Below are 14653 nucleotides of genomic sequence, written 5' to 3'. Positions count from 1 at the left end.
ACAATATGTATTGTAACTACTTTGGGCACTTATTAACTGGACATCTCATATTTAATCCTCCCAAGGGCTCTATGACAGGAAATTTTTAGTATTTACATTTTTAGAGATGAAGCATCTGAGGAATGTGGGGGCGGGGTGTTGAGAGGTTAAATAACTTATCCAAGATCACCCAGTTAATGAGTGGTAAAACCAGGTTCAAAATTGGGGATTTTGGGGACATTTTGCCATGCTCCTTCCTTAGATCATTAGTTTCTAGTCAGGGCCTGACCACAGATGAAATCTGGATCCGTGTTGTTTAAGTTGATTTTGTCCCAGCCATTCATTTAGCTTCTTGTTTGTGGTGCAGGGATCAAGCCCAGGGCCTTCCTCACACTAGGGAAGTGGTCAACACTGAGCTACAACCCCAACCCTCCATCATTCAATTAAAAATCTTAATTAGCAACCCATTCCTATGAACAAGGCACTCTGCTTTGTGCTAGGAGAATGAATATAAAGAAGAAACCTGGCTATCTTGAAAGGACTTACAGTTGAATGGGTGGAGAGCTGGGGCATTTGGAAATAAAGAGGAACTTGGATGAGGAAGGTCACCCAGCGTCTGTCTGTCTTTCTGTCTACTCTACAGGGCTTAGGAGGGTTTGGAGAAAGTGGAAAAGATTTGGAACAGCTGCTGGGAGGAATGTGCTAGGTTCAGTGACACATCTAGAGAAGGGAGAGCTTTCAGGATCCTTCTTTCGATGCTTCCGAATTTATTTTCTCAGATTTTCCAAAATAAAGTTCACCTCAGCTACTCAAGCTTGACAAATCTCAGTACAGAATTTATTCTTATTTGTTGAAAAACTGTCAGCATTAAAAAAAATGTATCACAAATAGATAAACGATCATACTACCTACAGAGAAGAAGGCTGAAATGCTGACTTGATTTTTAGTGATGGTTATCCAGGAAATTTGATTTCTCTTAATGTCATCTAGTTTCTGAAACAAAGAAACAACCAAGTGAGAAATGTTTGCAAAACTCAAGTTGAAATCCCAAAACAGTGGTAACATTAAGGATGTCTGTATCTGTTAATATCTTCAAGGTATATGGATTATAGACCTGAACACTTGAACAACTTCATCTACCTACTTTGTGTTTTTTCATAAACGTGTGAACATTTTCCACTAGGCTGGACTCCACCAAGATGTTTTCCTTTCTACCTCCACTCCACTTAAATAGTTTGATACATTATTTCATTGTATTTTATGTTTAGAAATCCTCTCTGAGGCATTCCATCTTGTCCCTGGAAAGGGAGGGAGGTAAATCTAGTTGGGTGTTAATTATTAATAGAATATCCTTCAGACTCAAATCTTGCCCCACATACTTTGCAAGGACTAGTGTAGAAGATGCTACTCTGAGAAGTTACAGGATAACTATCTTTAAATTAAGGCCATAGGAACCAAGTCCACACTAGGATAATGTTTTTCCAGAACGGCCATCAAAAACTGCAAATTCATTACTGTAGCCCTAAATAAACAGGAAAAATTCCCCAAATAGGAAACACAAATAGCTAATAAATATAAGAACAAAATTCAACTTTACAAGAAGAAAAGCAAAGTAAGGAAGCAATGAGTTCTTTTTCCTTTAAGTCAGACTTTTAAAGGTTTGGGATTTTTGAGTTTTGTTTTGATAATACTCCATATGGACAGGAAGGTTCAAATGGTCACCTGGTACTGTCACTGAGTATAAATGTGAAAGTCTTTGTAAAAATAAGTTTGTAATATTTGTCATACCCTGTGGCCTAGGAACTTTGTTTTTTAAACATTTTATTTTTTTAAAAAATCTGAACCAGAGAAGCTTTAAAAAAGGTATTCATTTCTATAACTTATAGTAATAAAAATGTAAGTATCCCCCTACTGAGAAACTAAAACAGTTACCTTCACACATCAGAATCACATACTTTTTTTTTTGCAGGTAAAAGAACATCATTGCGGGGGCTGGGGACATAGCTCAGTTGTACTGCACTGGCCTAGCAGGGATTCCGTCTCCAGCAACACACACATGAAAAGAACATCATTGTAACGTGACATTAAGTGCAAGAAGCAGGGAAATGACTCTATTAATAAATAGAAAAATAGGTTTATAAATACACGCCACATGTATATGTACAATAACCTCCCTGTACCTGTGATGGAGCTAAATGATCTTTGAGATTTCGAGTATCATTCCATAAAGTGAAGAGGGCTGATGACTGTCTTATCAGTGCACTGTCATTGCATGAGTTGTTGCTGTTGGGAAGATAACTAAGCTCTCAGATGATGCCAGTGACACTTACTACTTGAGTTAAGTCAGGGTCCCAGAAAGCAGAGTCTCAGAGAGAGGATGAGGTGGTGTTGAGGCAGGAGAGATGAGAGGAAGTGAGGCATTGGAAACCACAGCCAGGAATTCAAGATTAGCACAGTATTAATGAATAGCTTGATTAAAAGCACACTGGCACTATTTTCTTTGCTTTAAAACTTGGCTGGTGGAGTGGCTTAAGTGGTAGAGCACCTGCCTAGCAAGCATGAGGCCCTGAGTCAAACCCCAGTAATGCAAAAAAAAAAGCAACTAAACTAACTTTATACTCCCTTAATAAGTTGCAACATTTGGAAAGAAAAAAAAAAAAAGGTGGGGTAGCAAAGAGCAGCTCTCTCCCTCTGACTTTGCCTGCTTGACCAAATGATTAGTGCACTTTGGAAATCTTCAAGGGTCTCTTAAAGACACTTTCCTGAAAAAACAAACAAACATGAAAACACTTGAAAAATAACTAATGTGATCACATAAGTGTTTAAAAAGGAAAATTTATCTCAAGGGTGGACACCTATCATAAAGGGAGCATCTGGCAGAACCTATCCTTTGTTTAAAAGGATGCTCAAACGTCTATGTCATATTCCAAAATTTAGTAAATGACCAATTTTAAAATGTCTGGGCCCAATCGATAAAATGATGTAATAGCAAGAATGACTAAATATACCAGGTGTCCAGAGCAAAGGGAAACACTCAACTTAGCGTGAACTAAGGCCAACCCCCCACCCTATCTTTTGACCACAGATATCCCTGATATCAAGACAGCTCAGTGTGTCTCCCTCAGAGAACCCATGCTCTACTATTAGAGCATACCTCTGCATTCTGCTTGCTTTCTCAATAAAGCTCGATCAAAATATCTTACTTTTATGACTTGTCTAGAAATTCTTATTCTGCAATCAAAGTCAAGAACCTGGGACAAAACCCTAAGGAGTAGAGGGTCCCTAACTTTAAAAAGGGATCTTCACAAACCCTCATCAGCCACCAGTGACAATGGGACTCATGGGAACATGCTATTCAGCAAAAGCCATAAGGGGCAAACGAGGATGGGCTTCCAGGTAAATTAGCATAGTCTTGGCCGGATCCCAAGAGTTCTCTAGAGCATAAATCACACCAATGCATTGGAGGTGGTTCTCACCCTGGGGTCGATTCTGGAGGTGGGATGGGATGAGGGATCTGTGAGCTGTAACAGCCAATGTGCCTAGCAGTTGGACAAATGGGATCTGGGTTAGCCCAGTCTGTTTTCACATCTGCTAAGCCACCTAGGGCCATTGTGAAGACAAATGGAGAGACTGCTATGCCCCACAAGAACTAGTAAGAATAAGCAGCTTTTCTTACTGTTAATTTGCTACTGATTTTTAGGGTCCACAGCTAGTTTTAATTACATCTGTAAGTCTAACTCTTCGAGAAGGGAAAACGATGTTCCTTCCCGGAACACAGAACCTCTAGAGGGTCCCCTCCCACACAGGTACCACCCAGTGGTTCCAGATACTTCAGTCACCTTGCTCCCAAATGGTTGTGGGTGTGTGAGAATACCCAAGTGCAGGTGAGACTCCACTTTTGTTGGAAAGAGCCTTGGACGAGGAGGGAGGTCATGGGGTTGAGCCCTCACTATTGACTTGGCATGGTTTTTTCCTGGGTAAAGTGGGGTAATTAAATTCAGTCAACAAAGGGTCCTTAGCAATGGACCTGAGAATCTCCAAGAAACGTGTTGAAAATTCAGTAATATACAAACAAATTAATTCGTGAAATTTTCTGGGATTAAGATGGATACCTTTTGTCAGATTCTTTGGGAAGTTGAACCAAGAAAGGAAAGGCCTAAGGAGGAAATTAAGCATTGAGTTTTTGGTTTAGTTTTAAAATAAATTGATTAGGACAAGGATTCCTTGGTCTCACTTTCCCTCAATGTCCATTCAAATTTAGGATCATCAAAGGCAGGCTCCTAGCACCCTTTCGCTTTCACAGCTATATCTTTTCATCTTGTCCACTGCCCTGTGAGGGGGTGTTGTCTTCATTTTACAGAGGAAACCTAAATGTTGAGTTGACACATTTTAATGGGATGACACATTTAAAATCCAATAGCGCCCCCTTGTGGTGTGGGTGTGGATGGCCAAGATTTGTTGTGGAAACCAATGGATTTCAAATAAATGTTCTAGGATGGGTTGAGGGAGTATTTCTTTTGTCTTTTTTTTTTTTTTTATGCTCAAGTCACATAGTTATTTATTTATTTATTTATTTATTTGCGTCACTGGGGTTTGAACTCAGGACGCTCTTACTGCTTGAGCCACTCAGCCAGCCCAAGGGAGTGGCATTTCTTGATTTTTTTCTTGTTGTCCTAGGGATGGAAACTGGAGCCTTGCACATGCTAAACTTAGCTACCACTGAGCCACATTTCCAACCTTCTTGAAAAAAAAATTGGGGGGTGGTGCAGTACTTGGGTTTGAACTTAGGGCTTCATGTTTGCTCTAGCTCTTTTAAATATTTTTATTTTAAAGATCATACACTGCTTTTTCTTTCTTCAAAAGTGATACTTAAGAAAGCCTGTAACCAGCACTCAGGAGGCTGACGCAAGAGAATTAGAAGTTCAAGGCCAACCTGGGCTACATAGCAAAACTCTGTCTAAAAACAAAACAAAAGTTCTATTTTAAAAAATTCAACAATAGCGGACATGAAGAAAAGGAAGCCTTTGGACACTGTTAGTAAGAAGGTAAATTGCTGGAAAAGGGCCTGGTGGTTCCTCAAGAAATTAAAAGTAGAACTACTATATGAAACTGCAATCCCACACCTGGCTGTATATCCAATGGAAAGGAAACCCACACATTAAAGAACACTGCATGCATTTACTACACGTCCTTTACACTAACAACGAGATGGAAGCACCCACAAGGTTTCCAGTTCCAGTAGGGAAATGACCTCTGTCTACCTTTTCCTTCCTTTCTTACATCTGCATGGAGAAGGTCTTAGAGTTAAGTACAAGAAAAGGCAAGTGATCACAATCAGACGAAAGGTGCTGCTGCTGGCCTTGAAGATAGCCACACAGAGGGCGTTTGATGCTAACCTGCTGTGAAGGAAGGCTCTGATTCCAGGCTAAGAATTCAAAGTGGACTGACTCTTTTCCCTTTCATGAAAGTGACAGATACACTTGGTAAAGAAACCAAAAAAATTCTTGTACAGAGAAATAAACCATCAAATCTCCTTTTCTCCAACACTTCTAGTTCTGGTTCCTTGGTTCATTTTAATGACAGTTGTTTTGTATGTCTTTTGGGGTCACTTCCAGTGGAGGTGGATTTGAGTGGAACAATCACATCAAAACACTTGTGAAGTATGGAGTGAGGATATGCTGAACCTAATGGGACAAAAAGATGTCCTTCTTGATGAGGACAGATCAGCATTAGGGATTAGCAGGAATCATCCTAGCAGAACTTGAAGTTCTGGAATAAATGGGTAAGCCATGGTGGTCCAAGAGGCCAGCAGAGTCAGAGGGACTGAGTTGGCTTTTCAATTTACATCTTACTACAACTGTCCCCAAAATGCCTGGCTAGAGCCAAGCTGGGGGCCATCAAAAACTAGACATGTTCCTACAGCTGGTCCTAGAAGCAAGGCTTGGGAACCAGACCAGAACTTGGATCTTTTCTTGTCACCACTAGGCATCTAGGATGGCAACAAAGTGAACTCAGCCCTGAATGGTCCAAACCTTGGCTCCCAGACAAATCCCTCAAGAAGAAAGACAAAAGATAGTCCACCTGGGGAGATATATCGTTCGCCCAGCCAAGCCAGCCACAGGCAAACTACAAACAAACTAAGACTACACTCTTCTTCCCATAAACATCTCAGCCAATGTATGACTCACCTAAAAGAAATTTGGAAACTGATTAAAGAAATAAAAGCAATCCAGGTTTATTTCATTATGATTAGATGCTTGCCAAATAAATCTAGATTATCATCATGTATTCATACCCACAAAGAAAACATCTTGACATGGAGTGCAGGTATTTAATTATTATTTAGCTGTACTATGGCATTCAGTGGTTTGTTTCATAATGTCTTCATTTATTGTCAGGCCAACATGACCACAGAAAATTTGAAGTCCTTGCCAATCCTTCACTGACCTCCTGTACTGTTAGAAAAAATACAAATGAGCTATACGGGAAAAACAAAGCTTCAGTTTCTTAAGTAGATTATGAAGTAAGATGTAGTAAGATTAGTGAATACTCTATCATCACAAGAGCTCTTTGACACGTCTCTGTCTTTACACAGGCTCTCCTCACCTCCAAGTTCTCTTTTCAGACTCAGCCCTCCTTTAAGTCTTTCACTTTCCACAAGGGTGAGTTTCTTCCCTTTTCTCCTTCTGGAGTGCCCTGTTCTCATTTAAATAACTGTACTAGTGATGTGTTTGAATTATTACTTTGATAGTCTGTCTTTCCCATTGGTCAGTGAACTCCCTGGAGGACAAAAGATTGTAAGAGAGGTAAGGTGGGAATGAATACCCAGGAGGGGAACAGGAGAAGAGCCCTGTTGAGTGACTCACCTCCCCTGGGTCTTCCTGAGGTACCTGCAGGAGCAGAATCTGTGCTACAGTGCTCTGGACATGTTTGGGACCTGCAGAGGGAGCACTGACTGGGCACGGTGGCCCAAGAAGGCAAGAGCAAAGTGAAGATGTACAACAAGCAGAAGATCTGTTTTGCCCACCAGGGCCAGTTTGACAGGGTGAATGATGCTGACCTCTACAGCCTAGATGCCAGAAGAGTGGCCTTCACTACTAAGGCCACTGCCACCTGGAGACTGAACTAGTACCCTGAGCCCTGCTGAGATGCAGAAATAGATCCAGGAATTGAAGAAGGAATATGCTGGTCACACAGAGAGACTGAAGAACATCAAAGCAGTCACTAACCATGTCACTCTAAAAGAAGGTTCAGATATACAGATAGGCAGAAATACCGTCAGGAATGGAGAAAGCAGAAGGGGGTAGGATGGCTTTGTTTCTTGCCAGGCAACAGAGATGTGTGATGCAACCCAAGAGCACAAAGCAGTTCTTTGAGGGAGCTGGAATAGAAAGATGAAGATTATAATGTCCTGCTGAGCAATCCTCGGTAGGGACTGTGAAATGGGAACACAGAAATGCCCTGGACTGTAGGGAACCTTGCTGAGGCTGGCTTTGCTGTCATTTTTCTTGTTGCTCTCTACCTTTGAGCACAGCAGTGAAGAGAGAGGCACAAATCAGAGTGTTGGGTGGAGGGAGGGATTCACTGCTGATAGCCAAAGAGGGATGGTCATGCCCATTTTGTTGTCCACATTGCAGTGGCTTGAGCTGAACATTAAGGACTTGGAACAATGCTAGAGGAACGAATTTGACAATATTTATTGTAATAATTTAATATAAAATATTCAATTTCTTCTGGATATTAAAACCTCCCAGATATCAAACCTGAGGAAGGCAGCAGGGAGGTTGGGAGACAAAGGTAGAGTGACTACTATTTTCAGTATTTGAGAAATTCAGAGCATTACCCCAGTCAACCTTCTGAGTATCTTCTGTACCCTTTTGCACCACTCTGAAGTTCTGGAAGAAATATAGGTAACCTGAGAGATAGACGAGACCCAGATACACTGGACAGAAAGGATAGGGTGGTTTTGAGGCTCAGTTAATTTTCCAGAATTGCAAATGTAATAAAACTGCATTATTGGTGTTTAGAAAAATAATAAACTTTAAATATGTTTTTAAAAAGACTGTAAGAATTGCTTTATTTGTTAGTGGTATGTCCACACAAAAAAGTACTATGCTGCAATAAAAGAACATAAGGAATCACCAGGTGTCAGGGAAATGAAAATCAAATCCATAATGAGATGTCACTTTAAGTTCACTAGGATGGCTATAATCAGAATGCCAGATATGAACAAGCATTGGTGAAGATGTGGAAAAATAAGAACCCTTGTACATTGCTGATTGGACTGTAAAAATGGGGAAGCCACTGTGAAAAACAGTCTGGAAATTCCTCAAAAGATTAAACAGATATATTTAATGTTCAGCAATTCTACTCACAGGCATATTCTCAAGAGAAATGAAAACACATGTCCACACAAAACTCATACATGAATGTCCATAACAGCATTTTTCAAAGTAAAAAGTGGAAACAACTCAAGTATCTAGCAATTGATGGATGAAACAATAAAATACATTACAACTATTCAGTAGACTATTACTCAGAAGTAAAAAGAAATGAAGTACTGGTAAATGTTACATTATGAATGAACCTTAAAAATATTCTAAGTTGAAGAACATATAATGTGGTCTCAAAATAACTCCACAAAATATTTATTAAGTACTTAGAGAAAGACAGTAACTCTAGTAGAGAAAATTTGAGGCCTACACCACTCTAATCAAGTAATAAAGGTTAGCATCACCCAAGCAGACAAACTGAAATGTGTGCTGCCTCATAGGATACGTTACGGAAGCCCAGCATCACTTCAGTGGCATCCCTACCAAAATGCAAACCTGAATCCATTCACGAGGATTCGAACACCAGGCAAAGTCAAGCTGAGGGACATTCTACAAAATAACTGACTTTTAAAAGTGTCAAGGTTATAAAAGTCAAAGAACAATGAAAAGATATAGTAATTTAAATGTCACATGTATTCTTGGCTTAGATTCTTTTGGAATGAAGGACATTAATAGAAAAATTGGAGAAATATGAATGAAGTCTGTGAATTAGATGACAGCAATTACCAATGTTCCTTATTTAATACTGAGCTACAACTCCACCCCTTTTAATTTCTTTTTAAATTTATTTTAAGACAGGATCTCACTAAGTTGCCCAGGCTGGCCTCTTACAATCCTCCCATTTCAGCCTCAAGGTGCTGAGATGACAGGTGTCTGCCATGATGTCCAACTGTTCATAGTGATTCTAAAGTCTGCTACAAGATCGGATATTATTTATTCATTGAGTGCTGGACGCTATGTCAGCAACCTTTTGTCAAATGCTTCAGGGAGAGGGATGCTCTTAGTTCTATTTTTGCACCTTTTAAGTTTGAACCTATTTAAAAAATGAGAAAGAATGATTAGTCCACACATAAACTAAAAACAGACATAAATAAAAGAATAGGAAGGAAAACTACTTATATATACAGTGGAAAGTAAAGTGAAAAAATGTACCAAGAAAAATTGAGTTTTAAAATTTACCATTTTCAGCTACTAAGTTATTAATTGATTCATATCAGAATCATGAGTGGATCCTAAAATTATTAGATCCTCATTTGTTGGGAACAGAGTACTCATACAGACTCAAAGCATCTTCTCATGTTAGTTACAGGTACAAAGGGAGAAATGTACCTGTACTTAGATCTGGTAGACACTGTGTACTTCAGCCAAGTGACCAAACTTCCTTTCACCTGTGACGGGATGAATCAACATGAGAAGAGTCCTGCTACCATGCACCGACATTCACCATTTGCATAGTCTTCCTGTTACGAATGCTTTATCATGATCAAATCTTGAGGTAGTCAACAAATCTCAAGTGAGGGGTGTTGTAGAAAACAATAGGCAAATACTCTTCACGATAATGTCATGGGAAACCATGAAAGGCTCATGAAAGACACTAGAGATAAGACAACTAAATGTAATGTGAGATCCTGGATTAAATTTTGGATTTCAGAAATGAAATTGTTATATTCGGTTAGCGAAAATTTGAATAAGGAATGTATGTTAAATAGTAGTGGATTAATGTTACATTTTCAAAATTTGGCAATGAGACTGTCTAATTCTAAGAAGATCACATTAGAAGTACAGTTGATATTTTCAACTTACTCTCAAATGTTTCATTAAGAAAAAGAATGTGTGTGTGTATGTGTGTGTGTGAGAGAGAGCACAAAATTGTCAAAATGCTAAGAAAAGTATTCAAAATTTTCATTTATAAAGGGATTACCTCATTCAACTCTATATCCTAGCCCCTAAAACATAGTAGATGTTCAATATATGCTTACTAATTTACTTAGATTAAATGACCAATGAGGATTCCTTGGGTTGCAAATAATGAGATATTCATTTCAAAAAGCTTAAGTGACAAAGAAATCATTACATTTAACTGTAAAGTCAAAGAATGTACTTGCTTCATGCATAGCTAGATCCAGGAGCTCAATAATTGATGTGATCTCTCTCTCTCTCTCTCTCTCTCTCTCTCTCTCTCTCTCTCTCTTCCTCTCCCTCTCACTTATTTTCCTTCTTGTTTGGTTTTACTGTCTCTTAAGCTGACTGCTCATGTGGTCGCCCCATATGTCATATTATCATCAAAAAGGATGAAAATGCTAATGGGAAGATGTGAGACTTGTGACCTTCACTGAAACCACGTGGGTTAAGAGGAGGGTGAGCACAGTTCTAAGGAAGTCAGGGTGCTGCTAAAGATGAAGGGAGGTTGGCCTCTGAGCCAGCCAAAGCCACCAATGAGTACTTCCAAGTCACTATGAACCAAGACCCAAGGACTTGAACACTCTTGTTGCTCTTCCAGGCTATCTTGGGTCAGGGCCCAGAGCTATATCAAAGGTGGACAATAACTCTTAGGTCAGATCTGCTCTTCTTATAACTTTATCCTCCCAGGAAGCCCTGAAAGATGGTCTCACAATCAACCTACTTACCTCCTGGAGTGAGCAGCCTGAAACCTTCCAAAGCACCAAGACAAAATCATAGGCTCATCACCACTGAGTGGAGAAGCACTGTCAGGTTCTCCCTTCTCCCCTCTGGTTAGCTTCTCTATGGACCTCATGGCCTGAGATGGAGACACTGTGAAGCCTCCAAAGGAAATCTCTAAAAATCCAAGTGATTTCTTCTCCAAAGTCAGTTAACTTATGCTTCTAAATAAATTTATATTTAAAAAGTCAAAGTAAAGAAAGTTCCTGTAAACTTTCATTATTCATTTTCAAGGAACAATAATGAGAAGTGGTTATTAATTCACAGGTGCTCCATCCCATTGATTATGATGAAATGAGCTTAATCAATCAAACAATGCCATGTTTGGACATATGCTATGTTCAAAACCATTGAAAGGGATGCTGCAAGACTGCAGGAAGTAGAAAACATGGCCTTTGCCATGAAGAAATCATTTTAGTTGGGAGGGGGTACATGTAAATGTGGGAGACTTTTGCTAGTGATCTATTGCTGTCTCTAGTGACCAGAGCTGTGGTGAAACTTTGGAGTTTCCTGCAAGTTTATGGATCCAAGGGAAGCAGGAATCAAGGAAGATGGAAGGAGTTCAACAAGGGCAGAGGTTTTGCCTGTCCTAATCACTCATACGTCTGCCTATCTAGCTGTGTGCTGGCATGTAATGAGCATCAATAAATCTATGTTAAATGAAAGAATGGGCCGAGGAAGATGTGCAGAAAGGCCATCAGAGAAAGTGGGAGGGAAAGGGAAGGCTGAGTGAGACTTAACAAAGAGGGATAGTGACAAGGAGGAGTCTAAAGGGGATGGGACTCCATGCCTGAAAAGACTTGAGGTAGTGGGCAGGATGAAGGAAAGCCAAGTCACATTGGAACCAACAATGATTCATAACTGGCACAGAAGGGGAGGTGGGTAAGCAGAAGGTGGTATAAATGTAGTGGTCACAAACCACCAGTCCATAAGCCAGCTATAACAAATGAATGAATGTGTTTTGTCTGAACTCCCTGCTATGGTTTGAGTGGGTCCCCTTCAAAATGCAGGGGTTGACAATGTGCTCATACTGAGAGTGGGTTCTAAGGGTGTCTCTCTTGTGCACGGATTGAGGGCCTTTAGAAGGGGCTATGCAGAGCGGTTAGCTCACTTGCCCTTCTGCCTTCTGCCATGTGAGAACACACCATTCTTCACCTCCAAAGGACACAGCTACAAGGCACGGTCTTAGAAGCAGAGAGAAGCCCTCACCAACAACTGAACCTGTCAGGCAGCCCCTGGATTTTGGAGTTCCCAGCCTCCAGAACCATGAGAAAATTAATTTCTGTTGTTTATAAATTACCTAGTCTCTGGTATTTTTGTTTAGCCAAGGCTCACACACAAGGCTCACAATGTTCTAAAAATTGAGAAACTTTATATAGTATCCAGATTTTTGGCACCTGATAAAAACTCAGGGACTCTGGTGACAACAAGCTCACGTTCTCCACTGGAAACAGTTGACTGGAGCTGAGTAGACTTCCAGAGAGAACGTGCTTGCAATTCATCACAGCCCCTGTCACTCCCAATTTTTCTTACACCCAGCTCAAGTCTCTCATTTATGTGACCTGGGCTCTATCAGCCTGTAACATTGTGACAAGCACAGGGAGCTTGTGAAATCTCCAGTTTTCACTGAAAACACTTAGCATTTTCACCAAGCCCTTAGCCTTAGTGAAAGGTTCTCTCCTTAGCCCTCCCTGGCTCCTCTGCTTTCTTCTTTCCATCCTTCTATGTTACTTTCTGATTGCAGCAAAACTTCATGTAAAAAAATTAAAGTTTTAAAACTAAAGGGACTCAGAAGTTTGGCAAAACTAAGCTTGTGCTTGATTACTATAAAGAGGTGGAAAATGTTTTACCACAGTTTGCCTTAAGGAATTCCCACAGCCACATTAATTGGAGTACATTAGAAGGGAAGGTTATTGGTCTCATCCCCTTTTTTACACCCTCACACAAAATCCTAGAACCACCGTCTCTTTAAGGGTATCAGTATGATTATTTTTGTTATCTTCCTTCTCTAGTATTTTCAGAAACTTGACACATGCCGGACATGGCAGGTGTGGTGTTAATTTTAACGGGGTGGGAGTGTGCCTAGCCAGCTATTTCAGAAGGGCTTGGAGAATTGTGTTAGAGCAGCAGTCTGGTTGCACACTATGTTGGGTGTAAGTCCATCCACTGTCGGCCTCCTTAGCTGCTTAAGCCCCTGTGAGCTATGAGTGACTAAAAAGGAAACAGGAGTCCACACCTGTTTCAGCTTTGGTAAGAACCCCAAAATAGAGCACCCATCTCTCATGAAAGCTGAACTCCAGCACTTGCAGCTGCTGGCTTTCTTATCAAAATCAGTTCCTGACTATTATACAACATAAACAGGATGGCCTTCCCCTTTCCGGGTCACTACTTTTCTGCATGGCTGAGGGAAATTTTTTGGGTACTTTTGGGTAGGTTTGGAGTCAATGGGGAAAGCTTCCTTTTTTTGCTTCCACCAATGACCAGCTAAAGTTATTCACCTATAAAATAATTTTTTCATTTGATTACTTAGAATAATAAGCATAGAGTTTATTGTGTTTGCTTTTGTTTTCTTTCCCAGACAGCCTACAGAAGAATGGATGAAAAAATATATGCAGAAATGTAAAACTTTGCTCAGGAAATACCATAATCGATAAAATAGGCTTCTGTTTTTAGTATAGTGACATACATCAAGACAGAAAATGTGACAGAGGGAACAAGGACAGGAGAGGAAGGACAAAGGAAGGAGGTGTAATGAAGAGTGTGAAATCGAAGATGGGAAGGGAAAAGTTAAAATTTCAGCCACGCCTCTGTCATCTCAATTCTAACTGTACAAATGCCCTTTAGCCTGACCTTGTGAGCTTCTAGAACCCAGAGTCCCATAGTCCGCCCAGTTGGATCCTTGATGCCCTGTGTGCTCTGATAAAATGAACCACATCGTCTTCTTTCTCCAAATTTCTCCTGGTTCTCTCAGGAATAATAAGCACACTCAAGGTAGAAACTGTCCTACAATTGGTTAGTTGTCTCAGTTATCCAGATCTTTCTAGAGCATGTTTGATGCTATTGCTTGCATTTTGGTAAACTCATATGTAGGAGTCCAGTAAGAGCTTACCTGGCCCTCTATAAGCTCATCTGTTGCACTGGCATTTCCTGTTGAATTTCATTCAAGATACTAAGAACAGTTGGACCCAGGAGGGAATTTCTCACTCCTACCACATTTTTCTAGTAACCAGATTTAGTTTCTAGTTTCTAGTAACCAGACCACTAGGCTTTGTCAAAATATCTTGTATGGGACCCTATTATGTCTTTTATGTAAGAAAATGCAAGTTGTCAATGACAAGGTTACATAAGTAGAATCCATCTTAGAGGGACCCTTCCCCCACAGAAAATAGGATGCCTTAGAATGTGTGTATTCCTTAAATAGCTGGATTTGAAATGTAAAGTGAGCAAAAGCATTTTAAAATTAGTTGTGAACAACAGTCTGGCAATTATGCATGCCATCATTAAAGTACGATAACCTCATCACTTCCTTCCTCCTCTCCCTTTGTCATGGCTATCAATTCTGCAGTGTCTCTTGCCTTTTGGTAAACAACACTAGAAAAAAGGAAGCAGGGGGAGAGAGAAAGAGAGAAGTTGAGGACAGATAATTGGATTTTAACGTTCAC

At 40.1% G+C, this 14653-nt stretch overlaps 1 protein-coding gene and 1 pseudogene across 2 annotated transcripts in view; both read left to right on the top strand.

Annotated features, from left to right (window-relative positions):
* Window positions 1–14653, top strand: part of Plce1 (phospholipase C epsilon 1) — a 363378-nt gene that overhangs the window by 14670 nt on the left and 334055 nt on the right. The window lies entirely within an intron of this gene.
* Window positions 6268–7411, top strand: LOC109681764 (homologous-pairing protein 2 homolog pseudogene; annotated as a pseudogene).

The sequence above is a fragment of the Castor canadensis genome, chromosome 7, assembly GCF_047511655.1.
Source record: "Castor canadensis chromosome 7, mCasCan1.hap1v2, whole genome shotgun sequence".
Taxonomy (NCBI): Eukaryota; Metazoa; Chordata; class Mammalia; order Rodentia; family Castoridae; genus Castor; species Castor canadensis.
This window is presented reverse-complemented; position numbering and strand designations above follow the sequence as displayed.